This window comes from Diabrotica virgifera, chromosome 5 (assembly GCF_917563875.1).
Source record: "Diabrotica virgifera virgifera chromosome 5, PGI_DIABVI_V3a".
NCBI classification, from domain to species: Eukaryota; Metazoa; Arthropoda; class Insecta; order Coleoptera; family Chrysomelidae; genus Diabrotica; species Diabrotica virgifera.
This window is the reverse complement of record NC_065447.1, coordinates 142,993,665-143,021,471: the sequence shown is the minus strand read 5'-3', so window position 1 is coordinate 143,021,471 and position 27,807 is coordinate 142,993,665. Positions and strand designations below refer to the sequence as shown.

The following is a 27,807-nucleotide window of genomic DNA, read 5'->3' as shown; positions in this document are numbered from 1 at the left end:
AAAATCTTTTAAAATAAAACTAGAATTTTGTTTTGCATCAAATGAAAATCCATTTTCGCGCCACGTAATATTCATATCAGATCTTTTGTAGCTGGAATATTTTATGCGCCACTCATTTTTACGGCGTTTAGCGGTTTTTTATTCTTGTATATTATTAAACAATGGGAGCAGACACTTTTTAATGGTCATTTATTATTCCCCATAGGAGCCTCTATACGAGGTAGGAGTATGTACAGTTCCTCATGACTCACTCTGTATAAGGCAATGGGACTCTAAGCATGAAAAAACCTTTGGGGTTGAGGGACCAACATGCAAATGAAGGCCTGGCATAAAAAGGGTTAAAATCAGCGTTTTCGTACACCCGTTGTGTAAAGCACGGCTGGTCAATTTTCTGCGGATCGCCTGCGATTGCTGACACTTCCAGATAAGCAACGCGTTTGCTCAAAGTCTTGTAGCGGCAGTAAGGCCCAGATATGTAGTTGGTCTCACCATTCCTTGCAACGTTGGCCGTTTTCTCTACAAAAAGTACAGCTCAAGAAAATAGGTTGATGTAGTTTCCTCTTTGGGGTTTTGTTCATCCTATACAGAAGCTGTTCGCCTGGAAGTGTCAGCATTCGCAGACGATCCGCAGAAAATTGACCTGCCGTGCTTTACACAGCAGGTGTACGATAAAGCTGATTTTAACGTACATACAATCGACACACTTTTCACGTCATATGTGGCATTTCTTGTATTGCACCAAAACGTGCAGTAGCTCCTAAGCAATCCATTCCTCGGATAAAAAAGAAACCCGCGCCTGAGGTTTATGGAAGTCAGGGAGCTGTTCAACTAATTCATTTTAAAAGGACAAAACCTCAAGGTTTATCAGAAATCAAGATAACAGATCCGAAGGAAATGTTCACACCAACTGAAACTGTGACTCTTAAAGCAGAGACATTCCCGGCCTCTTAGGACGGAATGGACTCATGGAAGCTGTCACAAGAGACATACCATACCTATGAACTAACATTTATTATTTGTACAGAAAACTAGGAGAAATTTATCAAATGACAGCATTCTTGGTAATTTTAAATTTAAATTGGTAATTTTCAACTTGTACTTTAGACCGAACGGTTCGTCTGAAAAAAAAAAGTAAATAGAGATTTGAGCAAAAAAGCGGAAAAAAGCTGAAATGTTTCGCTTTTTTCGCGATTTTTTCAATGTTCCGGCAAGAAATTTTGTCCGCAAACCTCATATTCGGATTCAGCAGCCCAAAATCCATATATAATGAAAGAAATCAGAACTACCCCAAAACTTTCCTAGTCAAAACACAATTTTATTGAATCATTAGATGATCTATTAATAGGATATATCTACTACAAGTAACATTAGGATATTATCTACTATTTTTGTAAGATAACAATCCTTGGATTTTTAAATTATTATAGTAGACAATAAATAAATTTTGTAAATTACACACTAATTACACTGTGTAATTAATGATTACATATGTACAGTGATTATAGTCCTGTCGCCAGGGGGGGTACAACGGCCTCCTGTATTCAGATGGACTTACCTAAGTTTTTTTTATGTATTTTGACCTGTAGAACACGAATTTTTTGGGTAACAGTTGATCAGGATGTCGATAAGATTGTTATAAACCAAGAAGTTGAGGAATCACATAACAGCGATTTCTCGCAAAACAAAACATTTTTTTGTATTTTTTGGTCCATTTTAACCAAAAAATGTTCCTACAAATTTTTTCGTAGGATGCATAGTTTTCGAGATAAACGCGGTTGAACTTTGAAAAAATCGAAAAATTGGAATTTTTGAACCCGAAAAACTTTTGATTAAAAAATAAAATAGCAATTCTGCTTACCGCATTTGAAAGTTCAAGTAAAATTATATCGGTTTTAATTATTTGTATTGCCAAAAATGTATTATTTTATTGTTAAAACAAAGCTATAAACACCTAGTGCTTGAGTGATGTTTCAATGATTTCTCATTTAAAATCGAACGAGTACCTAGAGGAGGTAAAAGTGCAAGCGGGGCTATTTCTAAGTAGCATGCATTAAAACGCATGTATTAGGCACGGGAAACAGTATGTGTTTATAGCTTTTTTTAACAATCAAAAAATAAATTTTTAGCAATGCAAATATTCAAAACAGATATAATTTGACTTATACTTTTAAAGGCGGTAAGCAGAATTGCTATTTTATTTTTTATTCAAACGTTATTTGGGTTCAAAAATTGCAATTTTTCCATTTTTTGAAAGTTCAACCGCGTTTATCTCGAAAACTATGCATCCTACGAAACAACTTGTAGGAACATTTTTTGGTTAGAATGACCCAAAAAATACAAAAAAATGTTTTGTTTTGCGAGAAATCGCTGTTATTTAATTCCTCAACTTCTTTGTTTATAACAATCTTATCGACATCCGGATCAACTGTTACCCAAAAAATTCGTGTTCTACGGGTCAAAATACATAAAAAAAACTTGGGTAAGTCCATCTGAATTAAGAAGGCCGTTGTACCCCCCCTGGCGACAGGACTATTAATAGTTTCTTTATTTGAATTAGATTCAGGGTTGCAAAAAAACATGTTTTTTTAATTTTAAACAAAACAAACGTTTTTTTTTTTGTTTTAAACGTTTTTTTTTTGTTTTAAACCTTTTTTTTTGTTTTTAAATTGCATGTTTTAAACAAATAAAACTTGTTTAAAACACATGTTTCTTGTTTTAAACGTTTTTTTTTGCTTTAAAAATGTTTTTGTTTTTAAATTTTATATTTTAAACAAATAAAACTTAGAAGAAAACATTGTTTAAATCATATTTTCCTAAACATAATATTAATTGAAAGTGTTTGATCTATTATTATTATTCTACTAAATAATAGATAAGAAAACCAATTGCAAAATTAGGAGCTTATGCCTGGGGAACCCCAGACTATTTACTATTTATAAATCCGCATTACAAGTTGGCTATTGCAATAACGTCTATTGTCAGTTATTTTGTTCTGTTTCTGGTGGTGCTTAGTGTTTTTTTTTAACATGCAAATGATTTGGTGACCCCAGCTCATTTTTTATTGAAAATAAACTTATCATCCATCCATTATAAATTATCATCCAGAAGCATTTTAGATTATTATTATTACCAGGCAAAATGTGTACCCTTTACTCCATATGTTTTCTAAACACCTATATTGAGAATGTAAAACCATTGGCATGGTGGCGTTCTAAGAAAAATATAAATAGGTATACTACAGCATTGAAACTTGCTCAACAGCTTCACACAGCTGTTGCATCGTCAGCCAACATAGAAGACTCTTCTGATCATAAGGTTTACCACTCCAAACTACGTACTCGGCTAGGCAATGTCAAAGCTGCTAAGTTGGTTTCAATTTTTAAAGAGCTTAATTCCATCAGTGATGACGTGACTGATTTAAATTACAAGATTACTATGAGTCTGAAACAGTTTTGAGAAATTGATTAACTCTTCTTTGCAAAATATTTTCAGTTTTCCAATTTTTTTTGTGTTCAGATTATTAATAAATAAATAATATATATGTTAAAAAGTTTATATAATGTATTTGAGAATTTTTTTGATGTTATATTAGTAAAGAAAATGAAAAAAAAGCACTTGTTTAATTTAAGTGTTTTAAACAAAAACTGTTTTAAACATAAGCAAACGTTTAAAACACGTTTAAAACAGTTGATTAAAACAAAAGGTTTAAAACAAAACAACCCTGATTAGATTTGAGTTAAATGTAAGACTGCAGTATCTAAATAAAATTTGGTAGAGAATCAGTAAATAAGGCTGTAAAAATCGCGAAAATATCTCAAGACATGCTTTAATCTTCTTCTTCTTCTTGCAGTACCGTCTACTATCGGAATTTGGCTACCATCACAGAAATCTTAACTTTGTTGGCTGCAGCTCTGAATAATTGTATTGAACTGCACCCGTACCACTCCCATAAATTTCGCAACCAGGAAATCCTTCTACGTCCCAAATTTCTCTAGCCCGAGATTTTTCCTTGGATTATGAGCCTTAGATATTCTAGTTATTTCTTGGATTATGAGCCTTATGGGCCTAGATATTCTAGTTTTCTCGTTTGTATTGTTGTTATGACTTCGCATTCCTTCCCTATCTTCAGCAAAACATCTTGATATGTTACTCTATATGTCCATGGTATTTTCCACATTCTCCTGTAGCACCACATCTCGAATACCTCAATGTGTTTGATGCTTAACTTTTTCAGTGTCCAAGCTTCCATGGTGTAAAACAGTACGGAGAAAACATAGCACCTTAACGTTCTCGTTCTTAATTTCAAATTTATGTCCCGGCAGCGTAGGAACTTTTTCATTTTGATAAATGATTGTCTCGCTATTTCTATTCGCCTCTTAATTTCTCTTGTCTGGTCATTAGTATCAGTGAACCAAACCCCTAAATATTTCTAGGACGTAACTCTTTCCACAACTCTTATGGTTAAATTCACATTGGTGTATAGCTTCTTCGTTACAATCATAAATTTAGTCTTTTTGATGTTCAATTTTAGACCATACTTGTTGATATGAGTGTTTATGTTTTCCAGCAAATACTGTAAATTTGCTAGGTTATCTGTTACTACATATTAGCGTGTCATCAGCGTATTATGCTACTGTTTACTAATTTAGTCTACTGTTTACCAATTTACTTTCAAAATGTTTGCTGAAAATAGAAAAGAATGAGTCAATTTTTAAGAAGGATACCCCTTTTCTTGGCAAACCGATATAAAATGTGAAAACTGTGTTTTCTTTCTATTAATGCCCTTCTAGAATTATTTAAAAATTTATGAAATAGATATTTCATTTTTCATATGGCATATAAAATAGCCAAACAGAGAGCAAAGAAAGCAAAAGATTTTCATCAGATTAGATGTATCCGAGATGAAAATAATAAAATACTAGTTCACGAAAGGGATGTCAAAAAGAGATGGAGAAAGTACTTTGACAGCATATTAAATGAAGAATTTGACAGACAGCCTGTAGAGTCAACCGAGACAGTAGCAGCAATGGTCACCAAAATAACAAACGAGGAAGTGGCTCAAGCGCTTCAAAAAATAAATAAAGGAAAAGCGGTAGGACCAGATGATATTCCTGGGTAAGTATGGAGAGCATCGGGAGAGACAGGAACAAGGTGGCTAGCAGGTCTATTTAATTGAATTATGGAAGTTGGACAAATGCAAGACGAATGGAGAAGCAGTAACTAGTACCTGTTTACAAAAACAAGGGAGATATACAACAATGTACAAACTACAGGGCTATAAAACTGCTTAGCCACACCATGAAAATATGGGAAAGAGTAATTGGTGACGGATACGTGAAGAGACCGAAATATCCGAGAAACAATTTGGCTTTATGCAGGGCAGATCAACAACAGATGCAATTTTCGTTATAAGGCAGTTGATGGAAAAATACAGGAGTAAAGAAACAAACGCTCTAATGGTATTCATTGATCTTGAGAAAGCATATGCTAGAGTTCCTCGAGCGATTCTGTGGTAGGCACTCAATAAGAAAGGAGCCCCTGGTGAATATGTAAAGATTGTGAGGGATATGTATGAGGGAGTAACGACTAGTGTTAGGACAGGTGTGGGAGAGACTGATAAATTTCATGTGAAAGTAGGATTGCACCAAGGCTCGGTGCTTAGTCCGTATTTATTCTCATTATTATTTTAACTATTTATAATGGAAATTTATTCTCATTAGTTTTGGACCAGATAACAGCGAAACTACAGGGTAACATTCCATGGTGCTTAATGTATGCTGATGATGTCGTGTTAGTAGGAAATAGTGAAAGAGACTTAGAACAAAAACTGGAACAGTGGAGGCAAGCTCTGGAGGAAAATGGTTTAAAACTTAGTAGGACAAAAACAGAATATTTGGAATGTGAATTTAAAGATGGAGTTACTACAAATAAAATGGTACCTTTGGATGGCGAACTGATTATAAAAAGCGATAGTTTTAAGTACCTGAGATCGGTATTACAGAGTAATTGAGAAATAGATGGAGATGCATGCAGTAGAATTAGGGCTGGATGGATGAAGTGGAAAGAAGCGAGTGGTGTGTTATGTGACAGAAAAATTCCAATGAAGCTGAAGGGAAAATTCTATAAAACAGCCATGAGACCGGCTATGATGTACGGAACTGAATGTTGGGCAGTGAAAAAGAAAGAGGAACAACGAATGCATGTGGCGGAAATGAGAATACCTAGATGGATGAGTGGAGTGACAAAGAAGGATAAAATTAGAAATGAGTATATTAGGGGAAGTTTAGGTGTGGCACCAATTGATGCCAAAATGAGAGAGCATAGGTTAAGATATATCTGTGGCAAAAAGTTTATCTAATGCCATCCCCTCTTTGTGAACACACACATAGGTTAAGATGGTTTGGTCATGTTCAACGTCGAGACGTTAATCACCCAATACGAAGAATAGCTGAAGTGCAGATCCCTGGAAGGAGTAGGAGAGAAAGACCAAAGAAGACCTGGGGGGAGACGATAAGGCAGGACATGTTGGTAAAGGGGATTAACATTGATATGACCCAAGATAGAATTGTGTGGAGAAATGCAATTAGGGAAGCCGACCCCGCATAGGGATAAGGCAAAGAGAATGATGATGATATATTTCATCTTTCATTCATTCCTAAGTACCAAATTTGAATTTGTTACAAGGGCACCCCCCGTTAAGATAGGCAAAATGCATTCACTCCCAGAATTCAATTTTTTTTATTCTTTTACGTTCTATGCAATTAAAAAATGAGATTACGCGGATTTTAACTCGCCACCCCCCTTAACGCTCCCCCCACGGCGAAAAAACGTAGATTTTTAGATTTTATTTTTTTTTTAGTTGGGTTGAAATTGATTTAACAATTTCAAAAAAATCACACTTGTAGCTAAGGCTTTTACAAAACACGTCCATTTTTTATGGATCCGTAGGTGGGGTGTACATAACATCAAATTCTTTTTTAACTTTTTTTGGAGATCGCTGCAGGTCCAATTTTTTTGCATTTTGTGTGTTGTATGAAAAACTATCTCTCTGATTTTTTTTCAGATTTTTCCGTCAGCTTCGCCATCTTGAAAAATCCGGAAAACTGTTTTTTAGGGAGTTTTGGGGGATTTTCTCCATTTTATAGTCTTCAAAATAGATCAACTCAAGGTTTTGTTAATACATTTATGTATAATTTGAAATAACAGTATTTTAGGATATTCAAAAATTGAGCCGAACACTTTTAAACCCCACAAAAAACATGTTTTTTTTTAAGTTTTTTAAGGGTTTTTGCGAGTCTAATAATAATTTTTGAGGTCGATACAGCCTGAAATTTTTTATTATTTTTTTACGTTCTATGTGATTAAAAAATTAAGACTCACCGCAATTTTAGCCCACCACTACTGCCCCTCCCCCACAGCCAAAAACGTCAATCTTTCGATTACCTATATATTTTTTTAATTTGGTTTGCAATTAAATTATAAATTACAGAAAATTCACACGCACAGCTGAGGATTTTACAAAACATCTATTTTTATGGACCCGAAGGTCGAGTGTACATAACCTCAATTTTTTTTGTTTTTTTAATAGATGCGTATAACTTTTTTTTGGTGATGGCTGCATGTCTTATTCTTTTTTGTGTTTGGGTATTTTATCAAAAACTATATTTCTGACTTTTTCAGATTTTTCCGTAAAGTGCAATATCTTCGAAAATCCGCAAAACTGGTTTATTTTTGGTGGTTTTTAGGGATTTTCTCCATTTTATAGAGTTCAAAATAGATTAACTCAATGTTTTTTATAGGTTATGTATAATTTGATAACTGAGTTTTTAGGGATATTCAAAAATTGTATAAAACACCACGAAACCCCCCAAAAACTATGTTTTTAAAAAAATTTAAATGTTTTTTAGCGGTTACTCATATTGGCCTGGATCCCGTGTATCAAAAACAAGTTTGTTAATAGCAAACTGTAAATTAGTTAATAGCTTAACGGTGTCTAGTCGGACAAACTTTGATGTACGGGATCACTGGAACAGGGGAAGTTTTAATTGCTGAACTGGTTACAAGTTTCGAACGTCAGACTACGAAAACGTCCCATGTATTTTGTCGGATAGAACTTCCAATTGATTTGTTAGCCTTTCATTAAACTCTCATGCAAAAATCAGACTGCTATTTACCACCAATATAGTCCCTGTCATTTGACATGTTCTACATGTCGGACTTATTAAAATGTCCAACATATTTGTCGGACAAACATTTTTTCATATAATATATAAAGTTTGCTATTAAATAATAAAAACAACCTGCTAGTTTTCACAATCATATACTTGTCAGGAAGACACATTCCACAATCAATTAAAATTACGTTTCACAATAAAAACTTCCCCTGTTCCAGTGTTTACATACGTACATCAAAGTTTGTCCAACTAGACACCGTTAAACTATTAACAAATTTTCAGCTTGCTATTAACAAACTTTTTTGGTACGCGAGATCCAGGCCTAATATTTTTTGAGATCGATACACACAGCCTGAAATTTTTTATTTTTTTAGGTTTTATGTGTTTAAAAAATAAGCCTTAGCCCAATTTTAGCCCTGCACCCCCTCAACCGGCCCACTAAAACATCATTTTTTCGTTTTAATTTTTTTCTCGGTATACAGGGTGTTTCATTGGGAAAGTAACATACGTTAACTGTAGAAAGAGGACACTTGAGAGGTCTCAAAAATACCATACCTAATAGGTCTTACTCCATTAATAACAGAGATACTGGATGTTTTATCTATTTTGCCATTTTCTTATTTGGTTTATAACTTTTTAACCACACCGTATATTTATTTTATATTTGGTACGCAAATATCCTTTAAGGTGTACAATAAATTAATTTATTTACAAATGTAAAAAATCCAGGCCCGGATTAAAAAATATTAGAAAAATTTTCCGACCCAAAAACAACACCCTGTACATTAAATTTTTTTAAAATGGATTTTTTAGTTGAAAAGACGATGAAAAACTAAATTTAGTGGTATACTTTGAATTTTCGGCAAAATGATTTTTCTGGTCAAATTTTGAATTTGAATTCTGAAATTATGTGAAATGCGAGAGCTCTAAGTAGAAAAAAAAATTAAATACAACTTACAACTTGTTAACCGCACTGTATATTTATTTTATATTTAACACGCGAATATTCTTTTAGGTGTCCAATCAATTATTTTATTTACAATTATAAAAAATCCAGGTCTGGATTAAAAAATATTGTAAAAATGTTCCGACCCCAAAAAACACACTGTGTATTAAATTTTTTTAAAATGGATTTTTTAGTTGAGAAGAGGATGGATGAAAAACTAAATTTAGTGGTATACGTTGAATTTTCGGCAAAATGATTTTTCTGGTCAAATTTTGAATTTGAATTCTGAAATTATGTATGTGAATTTCGAGAGCTCTAAGTAGAAAAAAAATTAAATACAACTTACAACTTGTTAACCGCACTGTATATTTATTTTATATTTAACACGCGAATATTCTTTTAGGTGTCCAATCAATTATTTTATTTACAATTATAAAAAATCCAGGTCTGGATTAAAAAATATTGTAAAAATGTTCCGACCCAAAAAAACACCCTCTATATTAAATTTTTTTAAAATGGATTTTGCATTTGAAAAGAGGATGAAAAACTAAATTTAGTGGTATACTTTGAATTTTCGGCAAAATGATTTTTCTGATAAAATTTTGAATTTGAATTCTGAAATTATGTCAATTGCGAGAGCTCTAAGTAGAAAAAATTAAAATAGTTTATGGCGAATATTCACCTTTAAATAATGAATAAATAATAAAGAGTCAATAAAGAATACATCACTTTAATCAACAAAGTATCGAAAAATTATAACAAAACAGAGAAAATGTGCAGCATAACTATTCAAAACTAAAGTACTTATTCAAAATTACCACCATCAAAAATTATTGTTATGTGTCAAAATGTTAATATTTTACCAATTTAGATCAAATAATGGTATTAATTAAAATTAAATCATATTTTAATTTTTTTTTTACTTTGAGCTTCGCAATTCACATAATTTCAGAATTCAAATTCAAAATTTTACCAGAAAAATTATTTTGCCGAGAATTCAAAATATACCATTAAATTTAGTTTTTCAGCCTCTTTTCAAGTGCAAAATCAATTTTAAAAAAAATTAATATACAGGGTGTATTTTTTGGGTCAGAACATTTATACAATATTTGTTAATCCGGACCTGGATTTTTTTATTTGTAAATAAATTAATTGATTGGACACCTAAAAGAATATTCGCGTGTTAAATATAAAATGAATATACAGTGCGGTTGACAAGTTGTAAGCTGTATTTCAATTTTTTTCTACTTAGAGCTCTCGGAATTCACATAATTTCAGAATTTAAATTCAAAATTTGACCAAAAAAATCATTTTGCCAAAAATTCAAAGTATACCACTAAATTTAGTTTTTCATCCTCTTTTCAACTGAAAAATCCATTTTAAAAAAATTTAATGTACAGGGTGTTGTTTTTGGGTTGGAAAATTTTTCCAATTTTTTTTTAATCCGGACCTGAATTTTTTACAATTGTAAATAATGTAATTTATTGTACACCTTAAACGATATTTGCGTGCCAAATATAAAATAAATATACAGTGTGGTTAAAAAGTTATGAACCAATTAAAAAATGGCAAAATAGATAAAACACTCAGTATCTTTGTTATTAATGGAGGAAGACCCATTAAGTATGGTATTTTTGAGACCGCCTAAGTGTCCTCTTTCTGCAGTTAACGTATGTTACTTTCCCAATGAAACACCCTGTATATGTTGCTCAGTTTGTCCTCAAGTAAACTACCTCTAATAAAATAAGTTCAAATTTTTTGCAATATTTTTTTATAAAGTAAATATACCTATGTCATTTTGATATTGTTTACAGTAGGAAAAATGAAAGAATACCCATGAACGAACATATAAAACACGCTGTATTTTCCTGTCGCCGTGTCACACAAAAAATTGTCCAGCGCAAGTACATGTAAGAATTATTATTACATGTACTTGCGTTGGACAATTTTCTTTGTGACACGGTGACAGGAAAATACAGCGTGTTTTGTATGTTCGTTCATTGGTATTCTTTCATTTTTCCGACTGTAAGTGTTTAAGTAGGCTACAAAAACCAAAAATAAAACAGAATACTCAATTTAAGAAAAATACATTTTAAATATCGTTCTGCTGGCTTGATGATTTTTTCATTTTCTCATGAAAAATCAATTTTTTCTCTTCGGACAAATCTGTTTTAGATTCTCAGAACCAATCTGAGCAAAAAAGCTCTCCTGTGATTTTTCTCTAAAAGTGTTGTCGAGTTATACGCGATTTAAATTTGAAAAGCGCGAAAATAGCCATTTTCAAGGCTTAATAACTCGGTTAAAAATTATTATTATGAAAGTTAGAAAGTGACCAAATCAAAATTTAAAGCCCGCCCGTACAAGATCCTGAAGAAATTTTGTCATTATTTTCTTACTAAGCTATTGTTTTTAATAATTAACAATGAGCGCTAAGCACGTATTGAGGCGGCCGTCCGCGAAAGAGATGTACCATTCATTGGACGTTTTAAAAAAATATCGATTGGAAGTCAAAAATACGTTTTAAAAAAATAAAAAAGTAATTTTTAGGTCATCTGTACACTCGACCTACGGGTCCATAAAGAATAGACATGTTTTGCAGAAGCCTCATAAAATGTTTAAATTAATTGCTTAACTTAAACTAAACAAAAAAAAAAAAAAAAATAGAAAAATTGACGTTTTTGTGGGGGCAGATGGAGGGGGTGGTGGGCTAAAAATGCGATAAGTCTTATTTTTTAATCACATATAACGTAAAAAAATGAAAAAAATTATTAAGGCTGTATCGATCACAAAAAATATTAAACCCGCAAAAAACCTTACATAACTTGAAAAAACATGGTTTTTGGAAGGTGTTTTGCATAATTTCTGAATATCCTAAAGTTATTTCAAATTATACATAATCTATTAACAAAACCTTGAGTTGATCTATTTTGAAGTCTATAAAATGGAGAAAATTCCCAAAAACACTCTAAAAAAACAGTTTTCCGGATTTTTCAAGATGGGGCAGCTGACGGAAAAATCTGAAAAAAATCAGAGATATAGTTTTTGATAAAATACACAAAACGCAAAAAAATTGGACCTGCAGCCATCTACAAAAAAAAGATATAAGTTTTAAAAAAGTTAAAAAAAAATTTGTGGTTATGTACACTCGACCTACGGATCCATAAAAAATGGACATCTTTTGTAAAAGCTTTAGCTACACGGGGTAAGGAGAGTATAAGGATATAGGGGTAAGGGGAGTGGCGAGCTAAAAATCTGCGTAATCTCATTTTTTAATTGGATAGAACGTAAAAAAATGAAAAAATTTAATTCTGGGAGTGAGGGCATTTTGCTTATCTTAACCCTTTGTTACATTGCCAAGAACACCATACGCCATAGTAAATATTATCACTGACGATCTATGCATTTTCTAAGGTTTGAACCGATTTCTCAGAACAAAGTTAAAATTCCTTATATCTGAATTCATGGGAGTGCTCTCGATTCATAATACCCCCCTCCCCTTATTAAATTTTAGGAAGATTAATTTTTCTAAAAATAAAAAAAAACTAGATTTAAAATAGAACTATTTCTTTATACAATATAATTATTATATTTTAAATAAAATCCTTCTAATCTAGGCAACTCCTTATTTGTGATGATATCCGTAAAAACAGTTTCTTTTTCATTCAGACAAAGTTCCCTACAACTTGACATATACATGCACTGAAAGGAACCTAGTTCCTGACTTAAAAAACATAGAAATAATTTTGTTTACCCTTTATTTAAACAAATTTATCAGCAAAACAAATAAAATTGCATAAAAATATGGTAGAGAAAAAAAATCAAAAATCTACATTGGAGAAAAAAACAACAAGTGAGAAAAAAGACATATTTCTCGCGAACGCAGAAGTTTGTTGGCACGAGCATACATGAGGCGAGTGCCGCAAATCAAGTGAGGGAGAAATGTGTCATTTTCTCATGTGTTGTACACTGTACTTTTTCTATGGATGCGGTTTTGTCAAGAGTTCAAACTTCAAAATTAAATAATTTTGGTGATTTTAGGTATAGGCTATTGATTATGTATTTTACAAAGGAACTACAACGTTAACGGGGTTTTATTGTTTCATATAGTCAATGGCTCTAAATATGAAAAACGCGCGGAGTGCTACCATTTAAAGGGGTGCGTTTTTGAGAAAGGGGTGACTTAGTCCCTAGGCACAGGGCGAATTAGGGTGAGTTCTATGCACTTTTGGAGCAAACACGTCCAAAGGAAAATTTTTCCAGGTTAAATTTACTATCGAAGCATCATATTTTAAAGTAAAACATATTTTTTATTACAAAAATATATTCAAAAGAAAAGTAAGAAAAAAACACGAAAGATAGCAATTTTGTTTTTTGCTCCATAACTTTTTTCCACGGGGATATAGGTATAGTCATTACCGTCATTGCTTCACAGAAAAACAACTTCCATCCTTCTTTTTTAAAATGACGTTTGATACAAGTCTCTATGATTTTGTAGTTTCCATAATATGATTTTTCAAAGTGCGCCACTCACTCAAGTGCGATTTTTGCCCCTTTTCCTTGTTACTTCTGAAACATTGTTGTGTAACTTTTTTCTATGTAGATTAGGTATACGCATTGTGACATTTAGTAGGAAGAAAAGTCAATTACCTTTAAAATGGTCTATTGTAAAACACTGTATGACTATTTTTAAGCAAGATATGGTTTTTAAAAGTTTTATACTTTTAATGATTTTTGATATATTTTATGATTATTTTTTTTTCTCGTTATATTTTTTTTTATTGTATATTTAGGTACTTATATACATTGTACAATAGCAATTGAAAGCTTATTTTCTTTACTTTAAAATGGTGTATTGTAAAAAATTCTAGGACTATTTTTAAACAAGATATGCTTTTTCAAAATGTGGCATATACACATGCAATAGGTCCCACTAAGTTGGAACCATATGGAAAACTTTTTTATTATTAACTTTATGGAAAAAAAATTCCTTATAAAATGCTCTGCATAGTCTAAAACCCAAGCTGCAATCATCAGATATAAAATTTTATCAATAGTGTACGAGGTATGTTAATAAATATGAATTTGGCTCAAGAATAAAGTACCTTTATACTTCACAATATTGAAAAGTATCATTAAGAAAAGTTATTTGGAAATAAAAATTATGGTATATTATGCAATTATATTCTTCTAATTGAAATAAATAAAAAAAATTTAAATTTTTCTCAAATTACGGATACTCCTACGGATATCTTATTAAAAATAGTTCTAGATTTTTTTACAATGCACCATTTTAAAGTAAAGAAAATAAGCTCTTTTGTTTATTCCACAATGTACACATATACCTAAATGTACAAGAAAAAAAGTCATATTGAGAAATTAAGTCATAAAAAATCATCATTAAAAATATCAAAAATCATTAAAAGTCTAAAATCTTGAAAAAGCATACTTACTTTACTCCTCTTGATTCCATTTGGAACATAGGGCCTCTACAGTCCCCCTCCATTCATCTCTGTTTCTGGCCAGGGCTTTCACTTCTTTCCATGTTAACCCATTGTCTTCTAGCTCTCTGGTAATATTTCTTTTCCAGGATGTCATTGGTCTGCCTTGTTTTCTTTTTCCAGTTGGTTGGTAATCCAGGGCTTGTTTGGTTATATCATCTTCATTTTTCCTTAATGTGTGTCCAATAAACTTCCATTTGCGTCTGTTTATCGTTTTGGCTATCGGCTCTTGATTAGTTTTTCTCCAAAGTTCCTTGTTACTTATCCGATTTGGCCAATATATTTGCAATATTCGTCTAAGGCATCTATTTACAAATGTTTGAACCTTTTGTATAATCTTTTTCTCTATTTTCCAAGTTTCTGCTGCATATAGCAAAATGCTCTTTACATTTGTATTAAATATCCTGATTTTGGTTTTGGTTGTTAATTTATTGGACTCCCATGTTTTCTTCAGCATATAGAACGCATTTTGGGCTTTAGTTATCCTTCCATTAATTTCCTCTTCTATTCCACCGCTAGCGTCAATTATGCTTCCCAGATAGCAAAACTTCTGTACATTTTCTACTTCTTCTCCTTCAATAAATATACCCATTTCTCTTTCCGTATTTATCTTCATAAGTTTGGTTTTTCTTGTGTTAATCTCTAGTCCTATTTTTCTTGCTTCTTTTGTCACCTTTTCTGTTTTTTTCTGCATATGTTGTCTTTTTTCGGACACCAGACATATATCATCTGCAAAGTCTAGATCTTCAAGCTGACCGAAAGCATTCCATCTAATTCCTGTTTTATTTTTCGTTGCCTTCTTCATGACCCAGTCAATTAAGATCAAAAATATGGTTGGAGATAGAATACACCCCTGTCTGACTCCACTGTCTATGTTGATTGGTTCTGTGAGTTTCCCATTGTGCATGATTTGTGCGGTATAGTTTTCATAGAACATTTTGATAATTCTTATATATTTTAATGGAATTCCATATCTCTTTAGTATTTCCCACATTTTTTCTCTGTTAATCCGGTCAAAGGCTTGTCTAAAGTCAATGAAATTTATATAGATTTTGCTCTGCCATTCTATTGTTTGCATTCCATCTAATTCCTGTTTTATTTTTCGTTGCCTTCTTCATGACCCAGTCAATTAAGATCAAAAATATGGTTGGAGATAGAATACACCCCTGTCTGACTCCACTGTCTATGTTGATTGGTTCTGTGAGTTTCCCATTGTGCATGATTTGTGCGGTATAGTTTTCATAGAACATTTTGATAATTCTTATATATTTTAATGGAATTCCATATCTCTTTAGTATTTCCCACATTTTTTCTCTGTTAATCCGGTCAAAGGCTTGTCTAAAGTCAATGAAATTTATATAGATTTTGCTCTGCCATTCTATTGTTTGTTCTACAATGTTTCTTAATGTGTTAATATGATCTGTGCATGCTTTATTACTCCTGAAGCCCGCTTGGTTTGGTCTTAACAACTGGTCTATAGTTTCTTTCATTCTTTCTAGTATCATCCTTGTCATGACTTTACTCACTGTAGAAAGTAGTGTTATTGCTCTCCAATTGTTGCAATTCGTTTGATCTCCCTTCTTGGGTATCTTTACAATTATACCTTTTTTCCAATCATCAGGTATTCTCTCCTCCTGCCATATTCTGTTTATTAGTACATACAGGATTTCTTCCGATGTTTCTCTATCTGCTTTCAGTAGTTCTGTGGTAATGTTATCTATTCCAGCTGCTTTCCCTCTTTTCAGCTGTTGTATTGCTTTACTTACTTCTTTTTTTGTGAATTCCGATTCGATGCAGCTTAGTTCTTCCTTTATTTCTTCATTTTCTATTTCGTGTTCTATTATTCTGTTGGCATATACTTCTCTAAAATGTTCGATCCATCTCTCAACTATTTCCTTTTCATTCTTCAACATTTTCCCGTTCTTGTCTTTTATATGCTCAACATTCATTTTTCCGCGCGAGCTTAGTTTTTTCGTCGTTTTATATAGGGTTCCCATGTCGTTGTTTTTTGCTGCTGTTTCTGCTTCTATTAACAGTTCTTCGTTATATTGTCTTTTGTCGTTTCTCGCACTTTTTTTAACTTCTTTATCTTTCTCTCTATATTCTCTCTTCATTTGTTCCCTATCTCTTAGATCATTTTGTAGCATTTTACATTTAAGTAGTTTCCTTTCGTTTATTTTTTCCCACGTGCTTCTCGATAGCCATGGTTTATTACTTATTTTTTGTATTCCTATCGTTTCTTTTGCTGCTTGTGTATATACATACTTGCATTTATCCCACAGCTCTTCTATCGTGGCATTTTCTGTGTTGTAAGTTTTATTATATAATTCTCTTAACTTGGTCTTATATTCTTCAGTACTTTCATTTCCGTCTTTGAGCCACTGAACGTTATATCTTTCTCGTTGTTCCATTGGCGTTTTCTTGCTTCTGGCTAGTTTGAGTTTGATTTTGGCTCTAATCAACATGTGGTCGGACCCTATGTCTGCCCCTCTCATTGCTCTAACATCTAAGAGTGAGTGCCTCCATGTCTTATCTATGGTTATGTGGTCAATCTGATTGTGTGTTTGTCCATCGGGGGATGTCCATGTTACTTTATGTATGCGTTTGTGTTGAAATATACTTCCACCTATGACTAAACTATTTTGGGTGCAGAAATCTATAAACATGTTACCATTCTCATTAATTTGTCCCAATCCTTCTTTCCCCATTACAGTTTCTCTTCCACTATTATTCGTTCCTATTTTGGCATTCATATCTCCGATTATCATCACAATATCTTTTTTATATTTATTTTGTATTTTATCGTATGCCATCTGCAGCTGTTGGTAAAACTCATCTTTTATGTCCTGTTCTTTTTCATTTGTTGGTGCATATACATTAACAATTGTTAGATTTTTATATCTCGCTTTGAATCTAGCCATTATTATTCTATCTGAGATGGCTTCCCATTCTATTAGGGCATTTGTTGCTTCTCTTGAAATCATGAATGCAACACCACTCTCGTGTCGGTCTTTTTCGCCACATTTTCCCGAGTATATAACCGTTTTGGCGTGTTCAATTCTTGTTTTTCCACATCCCTTCCATCTAATTTCAGATAATCCTAATATACTAATGTTATTTTTATCCATTTCTTTTGCCACTTGATGTGTTTTACTTGTTTCAAACATTGTCCGGACATTCCAACATCCTATGTACGTTGTTTTTCTCAAATCCATTTCCGTGGCCATTTTCGTCGTCGCGTTGTCCGTCCTATTTCCGAGGCTTGTAGAGGTTTCTTTAGCAATATTATTTTTTATGTGGTGAGGTCGCTAACCTCACGCACAACCCTCCTCCTTTCTCATCCTGGGCTTGGGACCAGGCAATGGTGGAGTTTTGAACACATATACCTAAATGTACAAGAAAAAAAGTCATATTGAGAAATTAAGTCATAAAAAATCATCATTAAAAATATCAAAAATCATTAAAAGTCTAAAATCTTGAAAAAGCATAACTTGCTTAAAAAGAGCCGTGTAGTCTTATACAATAGACCATTTTAAACGTAATTGTCTTCTCTTTCTACTAAATGTACATTGCATATACATACCTAGAAATGCGTAGAAAAAAAGTTACAGAACAATGCTTGCGAAATAATGGGGAAAATGGCCCAAAAATGCTGTGAGTGGTGAACTTTGAAAAATCCTATTTTGGAAACTTTAAATCCTAGCGACTTTTACCAAACTTCATTTTAAAGAAGAAGAATAGAAGTTATTTTTCGCTAAAGCAATGCCTATACCTATATCCCTGTGGAAAAAAGTTATTGGGCAAAACACAAAATTGCTTTCTTTCGTGTTTTATTCTTGCTTTTCTTTTAAATATATTTTAGTCAAAAAGAAACATTTTTGACTTTAAAATGTGACGTGCTTGTACCAAAAGTGCACAGAACTCACCGTAATTTACACTGTGCCTAGGGACTAATTCACACCGTTCTCAAAAACGCACCCATTTAAATGGTAGCACCCCGCGGTTTTTTCAAATTTAGAGGTCCTTTGACCATATGAGACAATAAAATCCCGTTAACGTTGTAGTTCCTTTTAGCTCTCTTATTTTGAACATAATCAATAGCCTAGTATATTATATTCATAAATTGAAATGAAATACCTATTTATATACATGTAGGTATTTTTGAACAGTTTTGAAAGGTAATTCCTGGTAAGTTTTGCTTCATCACATTTGGTTTGAAAACATTAATTGTGTTTGTATTGTGCATGTTGCCATGGAAACGGCTATCATATGTATGGAGAACCCGTGAGAAAAATTATTTCTCACTGCAATGGCCGACTTTTCTCACTGCGTGAGAAATTGTTCGTTTTGAATGTATGAGAGTAGTGAGAGAAGTTGCACATTGTATAGCGTCTACAGAAAAACAAATTTGTTACAAATGTTTGACGACGATTTTTTGATAGTTCAAAAAAAAACTATAACGTACTATTCGCATTATCTTGCAATGGATAGTACACTCTCTATTTTAATAGTTTATTTCATTCATAGAGATTCTGACCAATAGAAACCTACAGAAATAACAATTACCTAAAGCGTTTATTTTTTTAATGATTCTAACTTCCAATCGTGTAGTAAGATTTTTCATCACGTGTTTAATTCTGTCCAATCAGATTATTATTACATCAGTAATTTTCTACTGTACGAAATTACAGTGGGAATTTTTTTAAGTAGATTGTTTCTGTTTAATTGCAAATTGCAACCAATTTCCTAGTTTTGACAACTGTCATATTTAAGAAAATATAAATAAAAAACTGTAAGTTCTGCATCTAATGTCAAATTGTCACGAGGAGAACACAAATCGGTAAATTTAAGCGCTCCAGTTTCCTCCTGTAAGATTATTTCATGAATAAAACTGTATTTATAAATAATTTTAACTAATATTTTATTAATATCTTCGTCTAAATATTTTTTAAACTGTACTGTTCAATTTGACAAGTTGAAAAATGTGTGTCACATTAATTGGGATCAATGTCACTGAATGTTTTTATACAAAGACTTGAATTTTATATGTAAGTATTAAAAAATAACCTTATGAATATCACACGACAGTAAGAATAAATAAGAAAATAATGCTCCACTTTTTCTGAACTTTGTTGTCATTGGGCAATAGCTGTAGTCTATTGCCAGACAACCAGTTTTCGAAAAATTGTCGCATTATTGTCAATTTATTCTCACTCTCTTGTGATATTAATGCTTATAATTTTTGATAATTTCCCGCCGTCAAGTATTCCGTCAAGTATTACGTCAAATGCCCTTTATTGCTAAGAAAAAATGAACATTCAGTGACATTAATGACAATTAATGTTTTACAACGTACACAGAGAACACCAAGAAATAGGTTTAGCAAATATTGTGAAGATATCAATAAAATATTAGTTAAAATTAATTATTTAAAAAGACATGAAATAATCTTTTCGAATTACTTTCGAGCTCTTAAAAATTATCGATTTGTTTTGCCTTCGTGACACTTAGACATAATTTCACTCCCCTTCGGATCGTGAAATTAAAACTGACATTAGTCCAGGATGTACCGTCGCCCCCGTTAGCGAAATTATTCCGATTCGATTCTTTTGCACAAACTTACCTAAAAAGATGTCATTATAACAAAACCACAGGGTGCCAGGCGGTACCGTGGTCTAAAAATTGTTTAAAAAAATGTTTTTAAAGAAATTCCCAAGAAACCATTTTTTTCACTTCGTACATTTTTTTAGATAATTTAGGTCATTCGGAGCAAAAAAGGTCTCGTGTGATTTTTCTCTAAAATTGAATGTTGTTGAGTTATACACGATTTAAAATTTGAAAATGACCATTTTCAAGGCTTAATAAGTCGGTTAAAAATTATTATTATGAATGTCAGAAAGCGACCAAATCAAAGTTTAAAGTCCCCCTACAGGATCCCGAAGAAATATTTGTCATTGTTTTATTAGTAAGCTGTTATTTTTAATTATTAATAATGAGCGCTAAGAGCCTATTGAGTCGGCCGTCAATGTGAGTGGGAGTGAGATACACAATTGGACGGGCGGAATGGTGCATTTCTTTCGCACTCACCATTGACGGCCGTCTAATACGCGAAAAGCGCTCATTGTTAATAATTAAAAATAACCGCTTAGTAATACAATAATGTGAAAAATTTCTTCAAGATCTTGTACGGGTGACTTTAAACTTTGACTTGGTCACTTCCTGACTTTCATAATAATAATTTTTAACCGAGTTATTAAGCTTGAAAATGGCTATTTTCGCGTTTTTCAAATTTTAAATCGCGTATAACTCGACAACTATCAATTTAAGAGAAAAATTACACGATACCTTTTTTGCTCAGAAAGACCCATATGATCTAAAAAAAATTGTTCGAAGTGAAAAAATTACTTACTATTACGGTAAAAATGCAGATATTGTGGGAACGCTATTTTTTGCAATTTTTTTTTTACTTAGCCAAAAAAGTGAAAAAAGAGGCTTTTTTGTGATTTTTCTTGTCAAAACACAAAAAAATCCAAAAAAAGACTTAAAAATATGAAAAAATTCATGAAAAAATCGAAAATTACAACAAAAAGTGTTATAAAAATAGAAAACTGCTTACAAAATCACATGAAATTAATAAAAATGGCTATATTTATGTTGTTAAACCATGAAAGAATAAAAATAATTACAGAAAGCCATAATTTGTTCGAATTGTAAGGTTTATAATTGATTTTTACGTAGTGAAAATGCATGTTTATAACACATTTTTTATAACACTTTTTGTTGTAATTTTAGATTTTTCCATGAATTTTTTCCTTTTTTTGAGTCTTTTTTGGCCTTCTTTATGTTTCAACAAGAAAAAACAAAAAAGAGCGTATTTTCAAAAAAAGCAAAAAATTGTTATATTTATAATACACTCCTGGCCAAAAAAACCCGGACACCTTACAAATGAGTCATTTTTGACGTCCCGAATCTCCTAAACCTGTTGTCCGATTTTAGTGATTTTTATAATATGTTGTAGCCTTATTCTATAAGAATATCAGTGTATTAATAGTGTTGTTGAACAGGTAAATATTATTGTATACCGGGTGTAACGATAATACTGTGTTTTTCCTCACAGTTCGGAAGGCCTTGTGGAATATTCTAGAACTTAAAAAATATTGAAATTAAAACTCAATTGTAGCCTTAGCCTTTCTTAACATTCTTGACTCATTCACTTATGTTGGATAATGAAAAAGTTAGGTACTTTGACAACTAGCCATGTTTTTCATCAATACAGGGTGTTTCTAAATAAGTTCGACAAACTTTAAGGGGTAATTCTACATAAAAAAATAATGGCCGTTTGATTTATAGACATATGTCTGCAAATTCTTCGTTTCCGTGATACAGGATGTTGAATTTTTTCTTACAGAGTGACGATTTATTTATTGCTCTAAAACCGGTTGAGATATGCAAATGAAATTTAATGAGTTTTAAGAGGTAGTTATTGCGAATTTTTTGACATACAATTATGTATTTTATATTCACCATTGGCGTGCATACGGGTCATAAAACCCGGTCATATTACCTGTATGCACGCCAATGGTGAATATAAAATTTTTAGTTGTATGTCAAAAAATGTGAAATAACTACCTCTTAAAACCTACCAAATTTCATTTGCATATCTCAACCGGTTTAAGAGCAATAAATAAATCGTCATTTTGTAAGAAAAAATTCAACATCCCGTATCTCGGAAACGAAGCATTTGCAGACATATGTTTATAAAGCAAAATGTCATTATTTTTTCATGCAGAATTAATCCTTAAAGTTTGTCGCACTTATTTGGAAACACCATATATTGATGAAGAACATGGCTAGTTGTTAAAGTACCTAACTTTTTTATTATCCAACATAAGTGAATTAGTCAAAAAGCCGAATGTTAAGAAAGCATAAGCCTACAATTGGGTTTTAATTTTAATATTTTTTTAATGATAGATTATTCCACAGGGTGTTCCGAACTTTGAGGAAAAAACACAGTAATATTGTTACACCCGGTATACAATGACATTTACCTGTTCAGAAACAATGTTACCACAACAAGATTCTTAAAGAATAAGGCTATAACATATTAAAAAAATTACTAAAATCGGACACAGGTTTAGGAGATTCGAGACATAAAAATAACCCATTTTTAAGGTGTCCGGATTTTTTTGGCCAGGAGTGTATATAAGAATTTGAAATAATAGTATACACGAGTCTTTATGTTTATATATATATAATCCAAACCTTTCTACCTAACGGTGTAAGGTCTTTATGTTTGTACTTAAATTATAGCATCTTTGTTAAGTTCCATATTATAGCAACTTTCATTATAACAAATTTCACACAAAGCACAACCCGCCATTTTGTTTCGACAAAAACACGACTCTACTAGACAGAAGACAGACCAACAATGAAATAAATGATCCCTTCAAGTTGGTGTAGAATGTTTAGGTCATATTAGGAATTGGTCAAATTTACGTTTTTAGAAATACTATTACACCCCAGCACTGTTGAAAAGTTAAAATAAATTAACCCTGTTTCCATATGTAACTGTGTTTTAAAATTTATTTGGCAACAACGCTAAAACAACTTGTTCCCCCTAATTTAGTAACACGTCTGAAACTTGAAAAGGGGTGATACATTGTACAAAGTAATACGTAGTAAACACAGTGAATAACTGATATTTGATGAAAGAGAAACTTAAATTTTGTTATATTTATGTTTTAAAAAGTATGTACTCGCTTCGGCAGTACATAGGTAACTATAATAAAATTGGAACGATACAGAGAAGATTAACATAGTCCCTGCGCAAGGAAGACTTGAAAGATACGCAAAATTTTTATACTAGGACATAATACTACATAATATTATACTTTTTAAAAAAATTCTTAGCGACCGACCATAACCTACTCAAACCTAACCTTAATGCAATATAAACTGCCATAAAAAAAGCTATTGGAAGGCATCCAAAAGCGACCGACCATAACCTAAACAAACCTAACTAATGCAATTTAAACTGCCATAAAAAATCTATTGGAAGACATGCAAAAGCGACCGACCATAACCTAATCAAACCTAACTAATGCAATCTAAACTGCCATAAAAAATCTATTGAAAGACATCCAAAAGCGACCGACCATAACCTAAACAAACCTAACTAATGCAATCTAAACTGCCATAAAAAATCTATTGGAAGACATGCAAAAGCGACCGACCATAACCTAATCAAACCTAACTAATGCAATCTAAACTGCCATAAAAAATCTATTGAAACACATGCAAAAGCGACCGACCATAACCTAAACAAACCTAACCTTAATGCAATCTAAACTTCCATAAAAAAGCTATTGGAAGACATGCAAAATCGTGATTCCTTCCACATTTTTTTATTATGTATTATGTACGTATGTTTAAAAAAATTGCAAGAAACCGTATTTTTGAAAATATGGCAACATTGGTTGAAAAGTGACATGACATTGGCTGCCCCAAGTGGAAACACTGTATATCCATTTTTTTTTTTCAAAATCACTTTCATTGCATTTTTGGATTTAGGGTGTTGTTATCTACCAATTACCAAGGAAGAAAAAAATAAAAAAATAGTAGAACCACAATAATTTAACATTGCTATGAAACACATTATATCACATTCCATCTTCACTTCACCAATTTAAAACACATTAAGTATATCCATATCCCCAAGTGTAAACACTGTAAATACGGGATATAAAGTGTTTTTATTTGGTTTTTGGGATTTACAGTGATTTACCGTGGGAATCGCATGATTTATATTTTACCAAGACCATTGATTAGATTAGATTATGTGAGGTCGTTAAGGCTATGGAGCCTCTCAGCACTTCGACCTATAGAGATCTTTTGTGCATACCTTAATCTAGTTAAACTCTAGGATGCCAATACTTCTGACGAAATTGATTAGCATCCTAGGTGACTTGTTTCCTATGTCAGAGGGCGTTAGGGTGACCTCTTCTAGGAATTTTAGTCGTTTGCAGAACAAAGCTACGCAATTGCATAGGATGTGTTCTGCCGTTTCTTTTTCATTGTCACAGAAACGACAGTTCTCACTATCGGATTTGCCCATTTTTTTTGAGATGATATCTCAGAGGGCAGTGCCCAGTGAGAAGGCCAGTGACCATTTTTATATCTTTTTTACTCATTTCGAGAAGGCGGTTTGTTGCACTAGGCGACACCTTTATGAGCCTTTTTGCTTGCCTTTGTCCTGGTGTGTTGGACCAGTATAGTTGTAGTTGATTGAGTTCCCAGGTCCGGAGTTCCTCTCTGATGTGGCTTTTTGGTAGTCCACAGAAGGGTTCTGAACCTTGGAATGGGGTGTTGGCCCCTTCTTTTGCGAGGCTATCAGCTTCCTCATTTCATGCAATTCCCTTGTGACCTGGCACCCGCATCAAAGTTACTTTGTTGCGTTCCGCCAGCTTCTTAAGGGATTGTTTACATTCCCAAACCAACTTTGACTCACAAGTAAATGACTTTAGAGCCTTTAAGGCAGCTTGGCTGTCTGATAAAATGAAGACTTTTGCCCTACGAGTGTCTCGGTTGAGACATTCTTGGGCACTAATCTGTATGGCATGTATTTCTGCCTGAAAGATAGTAGGGGCGTTTCCAAGAGATTTGGATAGCCTGCAATTCGGCCCAGTAACTCCCACTCCTGCCCTTTCATCTATCTTAGATCCATCCGTATACCATACGAGTGAACCTCAAGACCATTGATATTTCCAAGGCAATTTTTAGTTGTTTGTTAGTTATTGATGGTTATTGTGATAAGTGCAGTAGACATTTGTCGTGTATAAAATATTTAAGTTTATTGTATTAATTATTGAATAAAAATCGAATAATATTTTGACCTGCTGAATTCGAATTTATAACTTTCTTTTGCGCCGGAAGTGACGAGAATTTATTATAAACAATTTAATTGTTTAAGTTATTATAATTCGTAAACTAACAAATATAAATAGTCTTTACAAAATGAATTTTGTTCTTAAAAAAATCTACATAATAATGTTTGGTAAACCTTGACCAATAATAAGAAACACAGATGCTGCAAAAACATTGCAAAATTACAGAATTTAGTCGATTTTTCACTTGTAAGTCGGCTGAATTTTGAGTAAGATAACTTTATAATAGCCCAAATTAATAAAAAAAACTACAAGCTGTAAAACTAAACCTTAATATAAATATTATATATACAAAATTATAACAATAAACGAATTTTTTTTTATTAAAAACTGCATAATATAATTTGTTTATATATAGAGAATTTAATATAATTTGTATAAATATGTACCTATACAGAAATAATAGAGAATTGTAGTTATTTTCCTAACTAGTGCGGAAAGTGATACTTTCACGCACGAGACTGCCGTTGACCCGAACGACGCGATAGCGGAGTTCGGGCAAGCAGTCGAGTGCGGGGAAGACACTTTCCGCATGAGTTAGGAACAATATTTTTTCTAGGGACGTTCGTTTGGAAAAAAGCCATAAAAAATTGAGTTATATCAATTTTTATTTAGAAGTGAAAATACACAAATTAATTCTTTGACAAGGTTGTCAAAACCAAACTTTCAATATAATGGGTTACCACGACGACGACATTGGTTTCCACGACGACGATTTAAAAACCATTGTAACTGTCTACTGATCTGACTTTTAAATATTATGTCAAAATAATTTTATGTCATCGAATTATCGCGTTAATTTCATTCAAACATGAACACAATAAGATAAATTTGAAATAAATTAGTAAATAATATCTAAATATTAGTTTCTTGAATGTATTTTAATATATTATAATGCCATATTACAAGGTATTTTACTTTCCCGCACGCCGTGCGGAAAAATTTACTTTCACGCACGCCGTGCGGGAAAGTGCAACTTTCGGAAACGAAATGCGTGCGTAAAAGTGGCTCTTTTAGCACGGCCGTAGAAAAACTTATTTCTTTAATGCCTGAAAACGGATGATCGTTTTGGCGTACTTGGTCAGTCTCAGAGACAGTAGTGGACAAGCTTTTCCATAACCCTGGATGACAGCAATTACATGACCCAGACACTGACCATTAAATTGTTGCAATTTGTTATATATTTGTTAAAGGAACTTGAATAAAGTATCATTTGTGGTACTTAATGTCTTTAAAAAGTGGGAAATTTTATAATATATTTTCAGGTTTCCCAAATAAAAACACTGTATGTGTTCAAAACCTAGTCAGGAAATAAAATTCAGACATAAAAATATTTACTGAAAAACAGGAGAATTTTTTACTAAATTAATGTGTGTTCACTTTTATTTCAAATAAAATAGGAATTTGAAAAGTTGAGTCCTTTACGTTTTCTGAACATTTTTCGAATTGGCGCTTACAGTGTTTCTACTTGGGACAGCCGCATAACTTAAACAAACCTAACTAATGCAATCTAAACTGCCATAAAAAATCTATTGGAAGACATGCAAAAGCGAACGACCATAACCTAATCAAACCTAACCTTAAAATGCAATCTAAACTGACATAAAAAAGCTATTGGAAGACATGTAAAATCGTGATTCCTTCCACATTTTTTAAAACCTTTTTATATACTTGGCTTGGTTGGTGTCACGGACTCCGCAAATTTTGTAATCCATTTTAAAAATAGTTCTAGTCTATCTAGATACCTGAAATTTTCAGGATAGCTTAGAACTAGCTAACAATGCAATATTTAACTGCTATTATACAGGGTGATTAATTATTAGTGGGGTGAAGCTCCGTAGATCCGTTATAGTAATGTATAGCGATAAAACTTAATAACAAAAAATGTAGCAAACTTTGAGCTTCACATTACAAAATTAGTGAGAATGTTACAGAGTGTTCGATAACATAGTGGCAGACCAAACTTATTTTTTTTTTAAATGGAACACCCTATATTTTATTTTATATTCGATATCTTCGTAACTTTTCGATTACAAAAATATAAATAAAGGTTTGGTATGTTATACGGGGTATTTACAAAGTTATAACCAATTTTATATGAAAATCGTAACAAGTTTAACTACCTGTATAAATAAAAGCAAGCACAAGGTCAATGGTTTATTGACGTCATATTTTTTTATTTATTGTCAAAATTTTCGTAAATGTTTGTTTTGTTAATTTTCTTTATATTGAATACAGGGTGAGTC

General features: G+C 32.2%; 1 protein-coding gene and 1 pseudogene across 2 annotated transcripts in view; one reads left to right on the top strand and one right to left on the bottom strand.

The window, feature by feature from the left end:
* Positions 1-27,807, bottom strand: part of LOC114339972 (NFX1-type zinc finger-containing protein 1-like) — a 380,271-nt gene that overhangs the window by 347,563 nt on the left and 4,901 nt on the right. The gene's annotated exons all lie outside the window — the stretch shown is intronic.
* Positions 23,386-23,479, top strand: LOC126885754 (U6 spliceosomal RNA; annotated as a pseudogene).